At 39.2% G+C, this 20,495-nt stretch overlaps 1 protein-coding gene across 6 annotated transcripts in view; it reads left to right on the forward strand.

The window, feature by feature from the left end:
* SORBS2 (sorbin and SH3 domain containing 2) overlaps window positions 1-20,495 on the forward strand; it is a 377,524-nt gene that overhangs the window by 144,154 nt on the left and 212,875 nt on the right. For 2 of the 6 annotated variants that reach the window (XM_011959527.1, XM_011959525.1), the window contains exon 1: window positions 6,206-7,038. The exons of 2 other annotated variants lie outside the window; for them this stretch is intronic. The gene's annotated coding sequence lies outside the window, so the exon portion shown is untranslated. Of the gene's footprint in view, window positions 1-5,578; window positions 5,756-6,205; window positions 7,039-7,808; window positions 7,956-20,495 lie in introns of those variants that run through there. 2 more of the 6 variants (XM_011959520.1, XM_011959526.1) reach the window with 2 other exon arrangements.

The following is a 20,495-nucleotide window of genomic DNA, read 5'->3' on the forward strand; positions in this document are numbered from 1 at the left end:
CCCAGCACTTTGGGAGGGCGAGGCAGGCGGATCACAAGGTCAGGAGATCAAGACCATCCTGGCTAACACGTTGAAACTCCATTTCTACTGAAAATACAAAAACTTAGCTGGGCATTGTGGCGTGCCCCTTTAATCCCAGCTACTTGTGAGGCTGAGGCAGGAGAATCGCTTGAACCCAGGAGGCGGAGATTGCAGTGAACCGAAATTGTGCCACTGTGCTCCAGCCTGGATGACAGAGCGAGATTCTACCTCAAAAACAAAGAAACAAACACACAGGCACTGAATTCTGACCTGGGCAGGCTTAGCAAGATAATTACCATTCTGCGTTACAGCTCCCATCCAATATCCTGCAAGCATGCGTAGTTCATTTTTCCTACCTGCGCATACTCTCACTGGTAGACCTTTAACTGGGCATCTACTATTTCCAGTGTGGATTTGGGGATTTTTGTTTTTCAACAGTATTTTCCACTTGGTATTGGACTACTGGATTCTAAAACATGTACCTGATTGTATTAATATATCACTCAGGCCCGTCTTCTTCTCTTGATCAACGAATCTTACTGAACATGTGTTTCAGAAGCACTTCTAGAGGACACAAGGTGACCCGCTAATTTTCACTTCTCTGAGATTTGCACATCTGGCAGCTGAGGGCGTTAGCATGAGCCTCTTCGGAGTTTCCAGAAGCTGCCCAGTTTCACCCAGCACCTCGTCATTTGTTTCAGTGGCTCAGGTGAAACCAGAAGCATTTGTTTTAAAATCCTCCTTGCCAGGTTTTGTTTGCTAAGCCTGGTGTGTTTCGTTACTAATTCAATAATGCCGTGACGGCAGAGCCCGGTGCTTTTCCTGTACTGGCTTTGGTGGCATGTTGCCCGGAAGTACCTGGGGGCCACTGCTGCCGCAGGACACAATGCTGAGTGGGAAAGGCCATGGGAGATACACTCTATTAATGTGGTCAGAGTGCCTCTCCAAGAACAAAGCATGACCCCTCACAGGAGCGCGAAAGCAGCCAGCCCTCTCTTTACAGGTCGCTTTTTAAGCTGATCGTTCTGAAGTATAAACAGTCAAATTCCTTGGGAGCAAGTGCAGTCTTTCCTGTGTTGCTTGCAGAATCTCTCACACTGCAGGTTTCATAAAAGCCAGGAGGACTTTTCTTTAGCAACACCTAGATGTATCTGTGTTTTGGGATTGGTTCGCAGGGTTGTGGGAGGGGGTTAATTGTGGGCTGGTTTTTTTTTTTTTATTTTGTTATTGTTGGATAACACCATTATTTTTTCCCCACCTGGTACTGGCATATATTAACACACATTTTAAGATAAAGTAGTTCCTGTAAGCTGCTGCAATCATAGTCATTTGCAAACCCAAAGCTTGATAAACCTGAAATATTTAAAACAATGTTGTTATTTTACAAGTATTTTGTTGAAATAGAAATTTGTTCACAATATGCTGTTAAGGGAGGAGAAAAGCAAGTTATAAAAATTGTTGGATAACACCATTATTTTTTCCCCACCTGGTACTGGCATATATTAACACACATTTTAAGACAAAGTAGTTCCTGTAAGCTGCTGCAATCATAGTCATTTGCAAACCCAAAGCTTGATAAACCTGAAATATTTAAAACAATGTTGTTATTATTAGCCAGTGAAGACCGAGCTCTCCAGACTTAGGACTACCTGAAACTTCTTCCTGTACCTCTTGCCACATTTTCCTTGTTCCTCTTAACCTAGAGAGTATACAGAACTTCTAGGGGATTCTAGTAACTACTAATGGGCTACACACAGTACTTTTGTATTAATAGGTTTGGCTTTCTCTCCAGCTTTTTAAACAGTGTTGTATTGCTGGTATTTACATTCCTATCATTTGCCCTCTGGCAAGGTTTTGTTTTTCTATAATCATTTTCTCATTTTAAATTCATTTGATACGTGAATTTCCAAAAACCCTCAACTCTGCTGGGTTTGTTTTGGTTTTGGGCACCTCTGATTTATAAAGATCATTCTGGATACTGGTCAGGGTCATACTTCTTCAGGGGATATGAAGGCATTTGATTAGTAGCCTGTGGGTCAGTCTGCTTTCCAGTGGATATTTCTTGCAGTTGGAATCACAGAAATAAATCCAATTTGCTTAATTGAGATACTTCAATACTTCTCCTAAGTCAGTTGTCACATGTCCCATCAATGTCCTATTCTGACATTGTTCATATCGTTGCGAGAGTAACTAAATATGCAAGGTTTAGGAATAACCTTTGGGATATTCAATTGTATTTGTTTTAGGAATTAGAAAATTCAATCTAAGCTTTATAAAAGTCTTTGCTACCTCATAAACAAACCATACTTAAATTCCAGTCTCTAAGTAAAGTCATACAATATGTTTCTTTGTTGTGCCAGGGACCAGATCCTTTGGTGGGTCCTAGCTGTGGAGTCTGCAGGAGCAGATGTGACTAGAGAAGAACCTAGTGCTTCAAGCAGTGTTGGTTTTGTTGAATTAAGGAAACAGACTAATAAGGATTTCAAAATAAGAACCAGAGGATAAATGGTTTAAGAACAGAATACAGGGAAGCAGTACACGTAGTGAAATAGCAAACTTACTTCAAGAAAGTGAGAAAGTGCAAAATGTTTCCAATACTCTCTACCAAAGTAGCCTCCTCATGATGGCAATAATAGTAGTAATCACTTTAGTTGCTCCATCACTTATCAACTTCTTTAGTTTCAACTCTGATAAATAGTTAAGTCCCCATCAAGTAATCTTAACCTTAACTCTGTGTCTGTTCTAAACGCTACTTTTATTCTCATCTTATTTCATTTTTTAAAACTTTGTATCTTGAAAACAAAAAAAATCAAACTTATAGAAAAGTGGAGATAAGAGTAAAATAAACTGAAAATATTCTCACTTAAGATTCATCAGGTGTTAGCATTTTGCACATTTGTGTTTGCCTTCCATAGATGACAGATGATAGATAGGTAGATAGATTGATTGATGGGTAGGTGTACATATGGAATAACATAAAATAGAAGCTAGATAAATAGCTCACTCTCTCCATTTATATGTGTGTGTGTGTATATACTATTAGAGCATATATATGTGTGTGTATATGTATTCTCTGATAGTATTATCTTTGTTTGAAAATCCTTCTAAACAAATATTTGTTTTAGAAAATCATATTATGGTGTGGTATTCTATGCTTTCATACTGAACATAATTTCTGAATGCAGATTTTCACACACATTCTGTATTTTCGTTTCATAATAAAAACCAAAACAACTAGCATTGTGAATTATAGAGCTCCCTTTATATGTCAGTGGATGTCTTAATAACCTTTAATAATATCACAAATTTAATTATAATGTTTAAATATACAAAAAATACCTTTATGACCATGTTGTTTAAAATTTCACACTAAGACAATCTCAACAGAGAAGACAGGAAAAGCTATGAACAGAAAATTGACAGAAGAGGGAACCCCGAAAACCATCGAAAATGAAAAGATGTTCAATTTGTCAGTAATTAGAGAAACACAAATTAAAACAACAGTGAGCTATTACTCTGCACCTGTTATGTTAGTGAAATGTTAAAACTAGATAATGCCAAGTGTCCTTGTCATGGCTGATTGGACCAAGGCGCAGGGCACCCACATGTAAAGCTGCTGGCCACATAGGTGGTATCTCATTTGACTCAGAAAGATGGGCTGGAAAAATCATCTTTGTCTCTTGGAAACCTGTATTTAGCACATTTTAAAACAAACATGTTCGGAAGGAGAATAAACATCAGGGACCCGGGCTAGGGCAGGGCCTGAGGCCAGAGCAATGCCAATGGGCCTCAGTGCCCCAAGTTATAAGGAGGGGCTTTGGGCAGGCGAAGGAGCCAAGAGCCTTGGAAGAACAGAGCTGCAGCAGAGTGATGTGTGAAGACCAGTAGAGATGCCGACAGACACACCACGGGGCAGAGAGCGGAAAGGGATTCGTCTCCGTTCCTGCCAGCTTCCCGGTGCTGGCTCACTGATGCCTGGGGGATTTCCAGTTCTCTTTGGAGGAGCAGTAATTGGAGGTATAGGGGAGGAGGAGATACAAGAAAAAGGATGAAGGCCTTCGAAATTCCAAAGGAAAATGACTTCAGAGATTTGTTTGTTTGTTTGTTTGTTTGTTTTGCTGCTAAAAACAGAGACAGAGTCTCCCTCTGTTGCCAAGCTGGAGTGCAGTAGCATGATCTCAGCTCACTGCAGCCTTGACCTCCCAGGCTCAAGCAATCCTCCTGCCTCAGCCTCCCGAGTAGCTGGGACCACCGGCGTGCACCACCATGTCTGGCTAATTGTTTGTTTGATTGATTTTTTTTTTTTTTTTTTGTAGAGATGGGGTCTGTTGCCCAGGCTAGTCTCAAAATCCTGAGCTCAAGTGATCCATCTGCCTCAGCCTCCCAAAGTGCTGGGAGTAAAGGTGTGAGCCATGGTCAGAGATACTTATACCTTGCCAACCAATCAATCAAGTGTGAGGGTATAAAGACATTTTCAGAGATACCATGAAAACAAAAGCCACCCTAAAACATCAAATGCACCTAGAGTTTTCTTGATATCCTTTTGTAACATGCCAGCATTTTGTCAAAATCACTTAAGTTCTTCTGAAGTGATAAGTCAACAAATGGGTGATATTGAAAAGTGAATTAAAACACAGATTTCACACCAGCCAGTCATCAGTCCCTATTCATACAGTGTTGTAGGTCCTCATTCAAAGGCATTGAGAAATTCGAATATTCCAAGCATGGAAGGCAAAGAAGACATGGACCAGATTGGCTTTCAGAGAGTAGACCGAACAGTCTGGGAGCCAGACATGAAAGGAGAACTGCTAAGAAGTCACAGGGTGTGACAAGGCCTCTAATAGCAGAGGTGGACCCCAGTACAGGGGAGGCACAGAAGAGATCACTCAGACTCCACCTGGGAGAGTCACTAGCGAGGTGGTCAGTGTGGGCCAGGTGTTGGAAGATAAAAGGGGAGGCAGATTGGGATGGAAGTTAAAGGTGCTGGGGTGAGGAACAGTCAGATTGAGAAGCTTTTTAATAGTAGCAGCCTCTGCAGGGCAAGGAAGCGTAAAATGGTATGTAATTCAGGATTCTGAAATGTGGGCAGTGAAGAGTAGAATGGGAGGCTGAGGGTGAAGGCAGGGGGCACGGTCAGCAACAGCAAATGCAAAATAACTTCAGGGAAGGGAACTTCCGTGAGAAAAGGTAGGCTGGCTGGAGGCGATCCGAAGCAAGCGGTGAGGACTCTCCCGAGCAGGAAAGCACCACCCACTTGTCTTGCATGGATATGCTGACCCTGGGTGGCCCAGACCTACCTAATGTCAATCGGGTTGGGGAGGAAGGAGAGCAGGCATCCCCAAATCTACATCCACAGGATTCCTATGCAGCCAAAATTTGGGAATTAATACTGAAGGCAGGAGTGTTAACATGGGTAGGGAAACGCAATACTAACAGAATCCTAAATCAATGACTACTTAGCAAATAGAACATCTGTATTTACAAGTCCAAAGTGTTAACTATTTCAAACAGATTGCTAGAAACAAAAATAAATGGGACAGTGCCTTGGAAATATATCAGATAGAATATGACTGGTGATACAGTCCTGAAAAAGAAGACAAGGCTGGGGGTTTTGCAGAAGATTGAAATTGTTCATGACATTAATCATTGTAGATTCCCAGAGGGGGTGAAATTTTATGGACAGGTGGAATGTGATCCATCTTACTAAGGAAGTAAAACTATTCTTGCCTTGAAGGTAATGTTTAAAGTCAAAGAATTTTTAATTAGGTTCAGAGTTTTTAAAAAGAATTTTAATTTACAAATGAGATTGAGTTAAAGAATCATTTTCTGCAGCAGAAACAATAGGATTTTTTTGAAAAATCTATTTTAAATTGCATAAAAAGCATCTTAAAGTAATCAGATAAGTTGAACCATAAGTAAATGGATATTTAAAGATCTTATTAAAATATTCTACCTGATTTAGTTATTATTCTGACCGTATATAGCAATTCACAGGGTGTTGTTTCAATTAAGTGGCTCTAAGATTATCATTTAAAAACAAAAAGTGTAACTCTCCGATGTGCAGCTCTCCGCCCTCACTCTGTGACTGGAAGGTGGGGCTTGTTTGACAATGCTTCCAGTTAGGGTCTCTTAAGTGATTTGCATGTTATTAACCTGGATAGCCACTAATAGGGCTTCGCTGCCTCGATTTCATACACAGCCCTGGCTCATATAAAAAAGAGTTCTTCAGGAGAGCGGAAAAATCAGAGCACTTCCACTATCGGTGAAATGTGTAGAAAGATAGCAGAAGCTACCCTCCTCAAAAAAACGATGAGTTTGATGAAAAGAAATTAACAAGCTGTGTGGGTGTGCGGCACATGATCAGCCATGCTTGCTAAGTCTGTCTGTTGGTTGTTGCTATGGCTACGAAAAGCCAGTGGAACCCAATGAGCTGTCTGCAGCAGTGCTGAGAGGACCAGCCATTTTACTTATGGAAAACAGTGTGGCATATTCTGCTGAACTTCACCCTGGAAGAAGCCTCTTTTATACATCTCTTCAGGGAAGAGAGAAGCAATGGGCATGTTAGTATACGATGATCACAGCCACGCAGGCCTGCAAGCTGCCGTTTGGACAGGCTGTTGACTGCTGTTCCAATTAGCTGATTGGAGAATGTGGAATGCAGAGTGATAATGCTGCGTATCTGCTATCAGGCAGCAGCAAAGGTTTTTGTCTTGGGAAGGCAAGCTTTCCCTGCAATATTATCTCAGCAGCTTCCTAGCTGCTTACCCTGTAAACGAGGGATCCAGACGGAGGGTGTTGCCCTCTGCTAAGGCTGGTCCTGTGCGTGGTTGTAGCATATGAGCGGCAGGTCTGAAAAAGCAGGTGTGTGCTGGGACGGGCACTGGACTGGAACGCAGGCGGACGCTCTCGGGTTTACCTGCTTCCTGTTAACAGACTGTGGGCTCCCAGGGCATATGTCTGCACGCTGAGGCCGAGGCGGAGAAGGGGCTTCCTGGGCATCCCACTACACTGACAGAGGTAAGCTTTTTTGACCTTTTTGAAAGCACAGCATAAAAATAACTGGGGCAAAACTTGGCCTGAAAGGTTTACATTGATTGTGTGATTTGGATTTACCAAGCAAACACACACAGACACACACACAGACACACACATTTCTAGAAAATAGTATCAGAGACATAGAGTGGTTTCAATGAATTTTGGTTCTAGCAATTGGAAGATAAAAAACATTACCAATATGCTTTGGGGTTTAAAACCAGTGTTTGCTGTTTGAACAGACTACGATAGCTTGTTCTGAACCGTCTTCACAGCCAGCAACATTTCTCACTTGTGAACAATGGATTCTTTTGTGACCTGCACTTTGACTTGTATTCAGAGAACTACGTGAAAAAGCAGTGGCACATAAAGTGTGAAGCATTTCTTTTTAAGCCTCGTAAATGATTTATTTAACTCTTAACACACCTATGTACACATTTAAATTAAAGAATGCTGTTCTCTATGTAGGTCATAATAGCCAGTGGATTTTGTACTTGCTTAGCCTGGACTGAGTGTCCTGGTGTCCTGTTTGATTTAGCTGGGGTAGTTGTAAAGCAAACAGTGTAGGTATTGGAAGCTGTTCACACCTCCTTTCCGAGTATCTGCATGCCTTGCTGGCCCAGAGCACAAGACCCCTATTGTGCTCCCCCGGCTCAGAATCCAAGGAAAGAAAGGAAGCGAAGTCTCTGCATTGAGTTGTAGGACAGCTGAGGTATGTGGCAGTAAAACTTCTTTTCTTGCACAATTTTTCTCACAAGCAGATAGGTTTCGGAGATAGAGAGTGAAACCCAAAATGCCACACACCTCATACAAATGTGCGCTCATACTTGCAGCAAATGTTTGCTGTCAGTTGCTTCGTAATAACAGCACAGACCCTGAATTGCAGGAGGAATTGCCTTGTAGTGAGTATTTCCTTGATTTATAGTCTCTTAGGAACAAAGTACTGTGGATTGAAACTGGTCAGTCAAATCAGAATCCCTGGTAAGGAAATGACCAAGTAAGGATCAGATTCTGTTTCAGCAACATTTCAGCTTTACCCAAGTCAGTTCTTTTGTTATTTTGTTGTTTGGTTACCAAAAATGTCAGATCACTTGTAATACTGTTGAAAATATTTAATAAAAATGTTTGGTCGAAAACTTTGAATAAAATGCCTATCTCCAAAAGATGGAATCTACCACGAAATTTAAAATAAGTAGTAACTGAGATCTACTTCTAAGAAGTTTATTTTTATTTGCTACCTTTTTCCTCAAAAATCTGGATGACACAAGAGTCTCTTTAGAATTTTAAGTATAATTTTCACTGATAGATACGAGCATGAACCACCTGTTTCACAGATGTAGCAATGTTAATATGTCCTACGATAAGAGAATACTAAAGCATAGGAGAATAGTTTTCAAAACTTTTGTTCTAAATGTCAAAATAGTCAAACTACAAAGATACAGACTAAGAATCTCAGTGGAGCGAACCACGTTCAAATGTTTAATGATAAGTGTATGCCTATGTGGGTCATGGGGGATAAAATGGTGAGGTGACGGTCTTGTACTTCATTATGTTTAACATTCAAAGGAAAACTAAATGAACAGACTTAATTCTGAGTCCAATTCTATGAGTAAAAATATCAGCTAAGTAAGTGATTCTGTATGAGCTGAATGAAAGGTAGAGAAAATTTCTCTCCAGTTTAATTTCCTTCAAAGCTTTACATTGCCAAAGGATTCCTTAGAATTGGCACAGCGCAAAGACCTGCAGCAAGCACCTGATTTCCTATTAATTTTTCTTGGGAGAGCCTTTAGAAGAATGAGGCATAGAAATATCCAGGGCACACCTGACTGCTGCATCTGTTGCCTTGATGGTGGCACCAGGTGGGACAAGACCCTTAGCCCATGGGAAGAATGGCACACACTTTATACTTGTGCAATTTCTTTCCTATGTTTGTATCCTTTTAAGATGACTTGCTATAAAAAGATGAGCTTTTTATGTTCAATTCTGCATAGCGCATCTACATGGTTAATAATTCAACAATTTTGAGAACCAGATTCAGAGACATAATCTCTATCTTTCAAGACTTAGCACCTCTGCTATGGCTATTTTTACACCCTTATTTTCTGCCACTTTCCAACTCTTCTGGCAATATCAATTACTTTGGAATTTCCAAAACACATTATATCAGACTTTTTTTTTTTTTGCAAATGCAATGCCCCCGAAGAGTCATTTCCTTTAAACCTCCCCTGCAGTGACAGCTGCTTTCATAGCCCTTCAAGTCCAGCTCAGACCTCCCCCCACAAACTATCCCCCACCCCGTTTGGCTGTATCTGAATCTTACTTCTAACTTTCTGTCTACTGCACCATATTGCATTTGTCTCTGTTCACAGCCTTCCAGAGCTTTCCTGGCCTCTGATTCTAAAGCACTTTGTCCAGTGTCCAGAATTTGTCATTCAGACATTGTACTGGTAACTTCAGACTTCAATATTTTCCTGTTAGTTACTGTAAACATACACTTGACCTAGAAATAAAGTCCTAATACTGCCTTTTATCAAAGAAACGCAAAACATTTGAAAAACAATGAGGCTGTCATTTTTCTGCTTTGAAAATATGGCTTCAGGACCCCAATTTCATGAAAGCTACAACGGTCCTATAATAGATCCAGATTTCCTGAGGGAAGATTTTACAATGTATGTTTTAAACAAAACAACTTGAATGTTTTAGTAGATGGATAATAGTATTTTTCTATCCATAGCTATTATTATAAAATGTATAGAAAAATCCCTATTATAAATTTGTTATGGAATCAGACTATTTAAAACTAACGCTGAATTGATGATGATTAGCAGCCGATTATAATGTAAGACACTTATGCAGTTTTTCATGCTGAAACCAGGAGAAAGTAAAGGTCGTGAACTGGAAAGAGATTAAATAATTGAAACAAAGTCTACAATAGCAGCATTTCTTTTAATGTTCCTAAATAAACCTAAAAGGTGACTGGAAATCACTAGTTATGTTACACTAGTTATGTTACCCTACAACTTGAGTACCTGGGTGAGGGAGAGAATATTCTCTTAGTGTCACACTTGATATAGATATAGGTTTGGTTATAGATACTTCCTACCTTCTGTTCTATATTAGATAACATTATTACTATTTTTTAAATAAGCCTGATTTCAGTAGCCTTTTTATGAAAAAACTACCACAATCAAAAATAAAAATGTACCCATAATTTTATGAAGAAGTTATACATAATTCCTTGTCTTTAAGATATCTGTGTTGAAAGCAAAAGTTCTAATTAATACAGTATGAATTTTTGCATATAAAGTAGAACTGATGAGGAAGTTTAAAATGTCCTGATATTTGGAATGAGAAAGTGAAATATTTAGGAAATTATTTAAATTCATATTTCTAGACATTATGGCATTCATTCCAGCATTGAGTTTTCCAATAAAAGTAAGATAAATAGCAATTCTTAATTATCATGCTGTCCTTTAAAGCTTTATTTTGGCTATCTTCCAGCTGATTTTAGTGTACAGCATGCTATAATTAAATAATCGCTAAAGTTGGAATTGGTTCTATTCATCTTAAGGACTAATCATGTTTAATCAATTATTTTAAATTGTATATAGTAATTAGATTTCAGAAACCATGATTTTGTAATATGCCTGGACTGTTTCTAACATTTTCTATTTTAAGTCACTTAAAATGTTTTTAAAGGCCTCAGTTATGTCTAACTACATTGATAGCGTAATGAAATGAGTTGCACTTGGATTGTATAAAGAAGAGTTGTGATATATGATTGTGTTAGATAACTTTCTGCAAGTTCCTCAAACTAACAATTTAATTATGGATATGCTTATTAAATTCTAAACTGCTACTGCCAAGTGGAAAAATACAGATAAACATGTTTTCAAAATATGTTTATCTGTATTATTTCTGAAAAACTCAAGATGTGCATGTGGTTAAAAGGAAACCCTTCTGTAACTGTTGAGTTCTGAATATTGGCAAATAAGAATTTCAGCTTAAGTTCAATTAAGATGCTATTTGCTGAATAAATGACAAGGAACCAGCAAAGACAGGTTTTTATTTTGGTGTTTTGCAACGTGATATATCCATATGGAACTCTACCACACTTTACTACACCCTGGCCTTCAAAACTGAAATATACTAGTTTACCAAGTAGGAATTTTGGCCAAAAACATCACTGGTTTCCTCCTCCCTACACAGGTGAGGCGTACATAAGTTCAGCATTGAATTCTGTTTTTAGAGAAGCATTGTTTGATCGAAAATTCAGAAAGCTTTCACTTCCCTGAATCCAATCAAGGGTCTTACTTTCAAAGAAAATTTTCCCACCTCAAAAACACAACAACGAAATAAAAAAGAAAGAAAACAAAAAGCCCTGGAATGTTCTCATTATAGTTTCTCATTTCTCTTTATATATTCATATTATAATTTAGGGAAATTTATTTGTAATAAAGGACATTATTTGAAAGTTTCAGTGATTTTTTTTCTGCTCATTTATACTGTTGCCTGCTTATTAAATTTTTAATTTTTAAAATTCAGTTAGAAATTCAGTTTTTCTCTCTTCCCTCTGAGATGTTTTCTCGGTGTTAAAGTAAATTACAAATCTTATCATGAATTATATCCTCTGCTTTGCATGGGAGAGTTCATCCAATCCGTTATTAGAAATAATTCTTCTTTTCAGGTTCCTTGTCCTAGTACATTTTTTCTGGAATAGTTGAATTTGAGGACGGGGCAACATAAACCCGTCAGGTTCCAAATCTTCTGATGTTCTATTCAATTCAGCATCCCTCAGAGACTAATATAGCTGCAAGGATCAGCTGCAAGGAGTCCAATGAACTATAGCAAAAATAGGCTTCTAGCCAAGAGCTGTGCCACTTGTGAAGATCCTGTAAGAGTACAAGCATGGGATGCTGTGAAGAATGGCAAGTGTTTTAAATGCACAGAAAAAAAAAAAAAAAAAACATTCAAATGAGATGTTAGCTATGTGGGAGAAAATTTCTTGGTATAAATGTTCATGCTAGTCTCCTCTAAGCAGAAGTCCCTGTACTTACTTCCCGCCAAGGACAGCCAGCTCCTCGGAGGCACTGAGTCCTCTGAAGAGGTGACACCAGAGAGGCCACAGCCTGGCTAGTGGAAACACACTTCATTAAGCCTTCGGCTGCATGGAGAATCCTCTTCCACCTATTGAGAGGAGTCAGTGACTTCTGCCTCATTGGGTCTTTTTAGTGCCAGATCTTTACACTTCACACAGGTTGCCTACACTTTATAGCACCAAACAATGAAAGTTTAAGAAAGCGACACTCGGCTGCTTAAAGTGAGCCTTTTTGGTAGATTATCAAGATGCCTTTACACCTAATTATTTCAGTTCTCTGTGCTAAAGTTAACAAGGGAAAGGAGATTAGATAACAATAACCTCAGCTGTTCTTGTGCTAACTGTGTCATCTGGTGCAGGGTCTGAGCGCTTTCCAAAACTCGTACATTTAGCCTGTCAGATGTAGTCTTGCACTATAGTAAATACTATGTATTTTTATTTGCTCAATATCTCAAAATCTAGGTTTCACAATTTTTACAGCATGGTATTACTAGTAGTTAAGATGAAAATTGTGTAACTACTTGGTTGCTCTGCTACAGTGTGAATAGACCGGTGTTGTGTGATGTACCTAGAGCACCAGGCTTAAACCAGTTTACGCAAAGGGAGGTCAGGAGAGTGGTGAATGGCAAGAGAATGGAAAAAGGTACAGGTTACTTCTGCAGAGCAAAAGTTACAGGGAAAATCAACTCGCTTTAGAATGGCAGCCGGAACAGACAGGCCCTCAGCAAACAGGTCAACAGACTGCATATTCAGTCAGTATTTGCTGAATGAATGAAAGGCTTACGGCAATCAGATCTTCCCGGTGCTGTGCTAAGGCTAACACAGGATTAGAAAATGCTCTTTGAATTTAGAGATAAAGTGACAATTCAGACATTTTTCTGATTTTTTTTTTAATCATAAAGGAGAAGAAAAAATACATGAAATTTTTAAAAAGGCTATTTTTAAAAATATATAGATATATAGTCTCCCTGGTGAGAAGCACTATACTTTAACAATTATATAAGACAGCAATATGACCAGAAGCATAGATAAAGCTCAAATGCAGCGCATCATATAGTGAATAATTCAGAAGATAAGAAAAACTGATTTCTAATCTCTACTTTTTTAAAAGCCTCTTGGTGCAGTCACATTCCTCAAGAAATATAATCAACCTAAAGAGTTAAAATTTTCTTTTTTAAAATAAGAAAGAAAAGTTTAAATCCAGAGTTATAAAATTGAGGATCTTTATTTTAAGGCTTTAGAATATAGTTGAACAGAGAGTTCAAGATAGAAAGAGGTATCAGTCTGGGAAGATCTTTTCAAGTTAAAAAAAACCATAGAAGCTGCAAGACCTTATATAGTCAATCAAAATATCTGCTTCTGATTTACTCAAGAAAACAATAGAAACCTATTAACTAGTTTCAATCAACTACACAAAAGATTATTCAAAAAAATGTTCAATTTGTTCACTGCAAAAGATATTGATAATAATAATAATTTATATAGATTTTACTCTGTACTAGCTACTATCCCAAGAGTTTTATGTATATTAACTTTTAATGAAAAGTCTGGAAAATCACAAAATCTACAACACCAAATACTAAAAAGTAGGGACTTTTACGGACATTTATATTGGAATTTCTCAGAAACATTTTCTGCAATCTTAAATTATTTCCCAGAGAGGGATTTAACAAATGCCACATTTAATCATTTTGTCTTAGATGCTCCGATACCACTTTACATATTGTATTATTTTTATATCATGTTAATTAAGTTTTTTGACATGTCTAATCTTCCCATGTGAAAGTGACCTCCATGAGAGAGCCGTGTTATTTACGTGTTTTTACCTATCATCTTGCCATGTCCACTACCAAGACTGAATGAAGAATGGGTGAATAACTAGGCCAAGTAGGTTATTGTAATAAATAAAATTTACACCCGAGGAAAGGGACGTGTGAAAGCAATGTAAACTGTGTGTAATTCCATGTGACTTTCATCATGAGAAAACTAATCTGGTCTACATATCTTTAAATGTTTGTTTTGTTATGGATTCTTTGTTTGTTTTTGGTTAGTGTGCTTTTTGGGTAAAACACTAAGCTAAATATCAAAGCAACCCTTTTTAAGTCATCGAGACTTTTTCAACAGAGGAAACCATGACGCAACCAAAAATGATTTGGCTCATTTAAACCACTTGTAGAATTTTTCCTCAGAATTTAACCTTTTGAACAACTTAACTACATATGAGTTATGTCTGACAGTTAAGAAAATAATAAAAATATGAGAAGGCATACTTATCTTCTTTGTCAGAGAAACCATATCTGTTTTGGGAAAAGGGCTTTCTTAGGGCAATAACTCAGATGACTGATAATATATCCTGAATTCTTTCACACTCCCTTTATTTAGAAACATAACTTTTTATATGATATGTGTTCTGAAATCTGATTATATCACTCACCGACTTCCTTTCCACCATAGATTTATTTTACAAGACTAATATAACTCATTTATATAATGATTAATATGGCTTTTTTAATTAAAAAAGTCTTCCTTCTAACGTGTGCCAAGGAGTTTGACTACATTTTAAATTAATTTTTAGATTTATTGGCAGAAGAGCAGAATTACCATCACCCTCATGTTATAAAAGCAAATGACAATCAAAGCCATAAATAATATAGTTTAGTTTGAAAAACCACCTTCCTGTTGACCCGAAGTCCCAAATGTCCTGTCAGTGCTTTATATTGATAGTTATCTGGTAAAATGATTGGATCTGTGTATTACTATGTGGCATAATATTACATCGTAATGATTTTCAACCCTAAGCTTGTGCTTCCTTTGAAGGTCGAATTAGGAAAACATACCCTTAAAACTGTGCCTCACCTTTTTTGGCTCTGGTATTTAATTTTGCAACTGTCAAGAACAAAAAGATTATGATCATAAAATTATGTTTCCTGGGGAATGTTCCGTTTATGAAGTGCCTCATTCCCAGGCTTCTCAGTCATGGTATTGTTTTCTGCCTTTAGCCCAGCCTGTGAGAAGAGGTGTTGGATTTGCATGGTGCAGAAAAGGCCTGCGAGGAGGACAGAACAGGAGCTTAAGGACAGGACTCAGAGTGACTCTGGCCCTTTAAGTATTTGTTACCAATGGGACCACTCAACCACTAGAGCTTGTGAGTTCAGGAGGAATTAGGAAAAGTGTTGCTTTGAAATTCAAAGTTTCTATTTCCAACCAAAAGCAAAGCATTGGAGAAATCTGCATACACTCTAGCTAACCCCTCAGAGAGTGAAAGAGCATTTTATTTGGTCAGCAAAACAGAATGGCCCCTTGTTGACTGACATGAAGGAAATATCACCCCTTTAAATGTCAGGTTATTAATTTGTCAGTGCATTCTCTTGGGAAATCAGAATTTCATCTGGCAAGTGTCATGACAGGTGACAAATGATTTTTAAGACTATCACCAAACTGTATCTGCCCAACAAACAGATCAGTACCATGAGTTCCTAACTGCCAAGCGGCCCACGGTATCTGGAGTTTCCCCTCCTGGTAGATGGGCTTGAGCAGGCAATGAGGAGTTCTCTGCTCTCCTCTTCCAGACCTTGAAGACTGTCGTCCTATTTGTTAGTATGTTCATGTAAGTTAGCTGATGTGTCCTTTCTGATTTGTTTGGTATTGAAAGGATGGTCTTGATAGGGAAAGTAGAAAATTAGAAAGACCTAAGTTCTGGGTAAAACATAACGAGTGGCCAGACCCAACTGCGGATGTCGAAGTTGTAACTGTATATTGAAAAAAGGATACTTGCATTTTCATATCATTTACTTATTCATTTGTTACACATCCATCAAAGACCTCCTATGTGTTTAGAGTGGAGGAAAAGATGAGAAAATAAGCCAGGAAGTCATTGAAAGAGCTTACAGTTTAGTGCAGGAAGACGGGAACACTACTTACTATAATTTAAGATAGAAGGTGATGGAGTGCTATAAGGGAGATATAATCAATGCGTTTATTTATTCCTTCAAAAGACATGTGCAGAAGTAACTTATACAATAAAGAAACACTTTGATCATCTCAAGCGATGGAGTTCCAGAAGATGATAATACATTGCTCAGAGAAGGGAAGTTTCTTAGAGGATCAGGAAAGATGAATTAGAGAAAATGGTATTTTCATTGGGGCTTGAACAAGGTGGGAGTTTGACAATAGTTTGGAAACGCAAGCTTTGTAGCGTCAGGAATTGTTTTATACAACTCACATTTATTTGGCATCCCCTCAGTGCTTTCATGTAAATTGTTGAGTCTGGCTCAACAACCCTGGGAGGTACGCACTATCATCACTGTTTCACATGAGAAAAGAAGAAACTGAGGCTCAGGAAAATGCTCATTGGGTTTTTTACCTGTTATGAGTCAGTGGCCAACTTTGAGATGAACTTTTTGGAAAGAACTTTGTTCTTGACAGTTGCTAAAGTGCTGAGATTAAAGCACATGGAAAGATTAAGAACTCTGTTTACAACTCAAGAGCATCACACACACACACACACACACACACACAATTCAGTTAAAAAATGAGCAAAGGGCTAGAATAGTTTTCCAAAGAAGACATACAAATGGCAAACAGGCATATGAAAAGGTGCTCAACATCACTAGTCATCACGGAAATGCAAGTTAAAACCACAATGAGACACCACCTCACACCTGCTAGGATGGCTATCACCCAAAAGTCAAAAGGTAACGAGTGTTGGTGAGGATGTGGAGAAAAGGGAACCCGTGTAAGCTGTTGATGGGAATGTCAATTGGTACAGACATTCTAAAAAATTGTGCAGTTTCCTCAAAAAATTACAACTAGAACTACCGTATGATCTAGCAACCCCACTTGTGGGTGTACATACAAAGGAAATGAGTAAATACGGAAACAACCTAAGGACCTGTCCATGGGTGAGTGGATAAAGAAAATGTGGTGTATATACAAACAACGGGAAATTATTCAGCCCTAAGAAAGAAGAAAATCCTGCCATTTGCAACAACGTGTATGAGGACATTATGCTAAGTGAGACAAGTCAGACAGAGAAAGACAAATACTGTATAATCTCACTTACACGTGGAGTCTAAATGTGGAACTCATAGAAGCAGAGTCAAATGAATGGTGGTTGCCGGGAATTGGTGGGGGGAAGAAAATGAGGTCAAAGGGCACAGACTTGCAGTTATAGGACAAACCAGTTCTGAGGGTCTCATGCAGCATGGTGACTGTAGTTAATAAAACCGCACTGCACACTTGCAGCTCGCTAGGGGAGTAGATCCTAAATGTTCTTACCATACACAAAAAAGATAACGATAAGAAGTGATCACTAACTTGATTGTGGTGATCATTTCACAGTGCACACATATCAAAGCAGCCCGTGGTTCCCCTTAAATGTCTGCAGCTTTGTCAATTATACTTCAATACATCTAGGGAGAAAATGGAGTATGTTTTTAAGGGTGTAGAAGCAACAGGTGCAACTAGGAAATAAAAGGATGGAGGGGGCCCAGCTAAGAAAGCAGAAAGAAAAGAGGAGAGAGGGAGAGAAATAAGAAATGGGTTTGTGACGGCAAAGAGCTAAGCCCACGCAGAGCCCTGGGGAAGGCACCAGCAGCAGAGAAGAAAGTTGCAAGGGAAGCAGGGCTACCCCAGCAGCAAGATCCCAGGGAGGGCAGCAAAGAGATAGGCCCGAGGACCAAGGACAGCCCAGCTGACAGAGGGCAGACTGCAACCTCTGGGACACTGGAATGAATTGAGCAAGTGAGCTCCACTGCTGAGAGCCAGAAGGATGGTCAGAGAAGTTCCCAGCGGACGCCCAGGAACGGCACTGACTCACACTCTCCTCCTTTATATACTGGGTCTGAAAGTCAAAGACGCATTTAAAATTATTATATAAATCTCTATGACTTAGAAAGTCTGATGTAGGTGAGATTTCTTGGATTCAGTCTTTTTCATTGAGGAGAATATGTTATAGGATGATTGCCGATGGTTAGAAGCATGAACTTTTTTGTATGTTTTGTTTTTTGAGATGGAGTCTCGCTCTGTGGTCCAGGCTGAAGTGCAGTGGTGCGATCTTGGCTCACTGCAACCTCCGCCTCCCCGGGCTCAAGAAATTCTCCTGCCTCAGCCTCCTGAGCTGCTAGGATTACAGGGGTGCACCACCATGCCCAGCTAATTGTTGTATTTTTAGTAGAGACGGGTTTCACCACGTTGGCCAGGCTGGTCTCGAACTCCTGACCTTAAGTGATCCGTTCTCCTCAGCCTCCCAAAGTGCTGGGATTACAGGCGTGAGCCACTGCACCTAGAAGCATGGACTTTGGACTCGCACACTGTCAGGTGGGAGTTCTGGTTTAGAAACCTGATTGCAGTGAAGTGAGCCGAGGTACAAAACCCCCCTATGTCACCGTTCCCTCATCTAAATGAGTGTCGCCATAGTCCCGGGCATTAAAGACACGTGTGTTGGATGTTGAGGAGAGCACTGCATCTGACATAAAGAAGGGTCTCACACACGTCAGCCACTGCTGGTGTTGGTTGTTCCTGGGAGTTTATAGAAAGACTGTCTTCCAAATTCCTGTGCCCTAGTTACTCGTCTCTAAGTAAACTCTGGAGTCTTGAGAAGCCATGCACGTGTGTAGTTTAAGGGATGGGCAGCTGTTTCTGCCACTCTTCGGGGAGATCCTAGGCACCACTACAGTTCGTGTGAAGTGTAAATCTCAGCGACCTCAGCGGGACTCTAATGCTCATCCTACCATTTGCAGTGTTCGATCTGTGGTGTTAAAAGACTCAGGCTTCTCCTCTTACATACTATTTGTTAGAAAACTTCCCAAACTATGTGCCCGGTCTGCTACCACCGTAGCCAATGTCACTGGGCATCTCACTATTCTCTGACTGTAGCTGGTACAACAGCAGCAATAGGTTCTCTAAAATGCAGACAATAGAAAGGAGTTGCTAGATTTGTCAAGCTTTAAGTGAATCTAATGCTTATCGTTTTGGCATGTTAGGTGGCTCTTCTTGGTGGAAGGCTTACAATCTGTAACTGACTCCAGAGCTTCTGCTTACCAATTTCAGAAAACTGGGTTTAGAGTATTTCCTTTGAACATTCCTTCATGAACTTTTATGAGGCGAAGTCTCCTTCCTGTTTCCAAGATGGATACTTTGGGAAGGTAACACGTTCCAGTTCTCAAATTGATGTCGGTACATTTATGTTACGTTCTTCTCTACTTTTGTAGCAGTGAGGGAATAATGGGAATTTATATAAATAAAGCACATGAGTATTTCAAGTTCGAAAAAAAAGACTCAGGCTCCTGGGTGGATCAGGCCAGGGGGTCGATGGTGATGCTGTTAACCAAAATGGGAATAGAGAAGACCTGGTTTGCTTTGTTTTTGATATCAAGGCGAAAACGTTTAGACATGTAGAACTTTATATCTTTGCTGGAAACACTGGTAGGCAGTGGTCAGTAACTGTTCTGGTTATCAGAAAGAAGTGGGGCAAATCAGGGCCTCACATCTAGCCTAATTCAAGATATGGACTGAGGGTTGTATATAGCTTAATTAAGCATATATACTAGCTTTCAAGAGCCTTTTTTCTGATAAGAACATGTTTAATTAATAAAACACTATGATGATGTCTTTTAAGTCACCCTGCAAAGAAAGATCCACATTTTTAAAAAACGAGGATTTTTAAAAAGCTGTTAAGTGTGGTTGCTAAGTACACTTAGGCTAAATGGTGAAACTGCCTCCATGAGTTTTTTTCTGCTTGTCACACATGAATTTTAAAAGCAACATGTAATCTTTTTTCTTTGTTTAAAAAAGTAATACAGGATTTGACTGGCCTAAATGTCATTATCAGGAAGAAATAATGCAAGTTAAAAAAACCCAGGATATTGGGCCAGTTTTAGTGATTTTATACAGTTTGATACTGAGCAAAAGTTTTTTATTTTCTGTTGAAGTTGTTAGAATTGCAAGTTTATTCTGGAAAAAATAAATAAGGATTAAGATGATACAGTGTCCCAAAGAGTTGTGGGAGGATTGAATGGATTATGTATTCTAATTGAGTAGGGCGAGGTCTGGCATGTGGGAGATGCTAAACAAACGTGAGCCGGCATTACTATCATTCTTGGTGTATGCATGCGTTCATGTAAAAGGCACATGCTGTGCACCTCTGATTCTCCAGGCTGTGTATGTTCAGGGGTGACTAGTCGACTTGCTGCTCTTGGTGACTGTTCAGTCTTTGGGATGAGGGAGGGGAAGCTGATAATCCTGCAGCATCACAAGTGCCGAGGCAGAGGGAAGGCACAGAGTAGGGCGTGACTGACCCTCCTGGGCAACTTCAGTGTGTGCATGGTGAAGGCAGGGGCTTTAG

Source organism: Colobus angolensis, unplaced genomic scaffold, assembly GCF_000951035.1.
Source record: "Colobus angolensis palliatus isolate OR3802 unplaced genomic scaffold, Cang.pa_1.0 Scaffold5, whole genome shotgun sequence".
In the NCBI taxonomy this organism is placed as follows: domain Eukaryota; kingdom Metazoa; phylum Chordata; class Mammalia; order Primates; family Cercopithecidae; genus Colobus; species Colobus angolensis.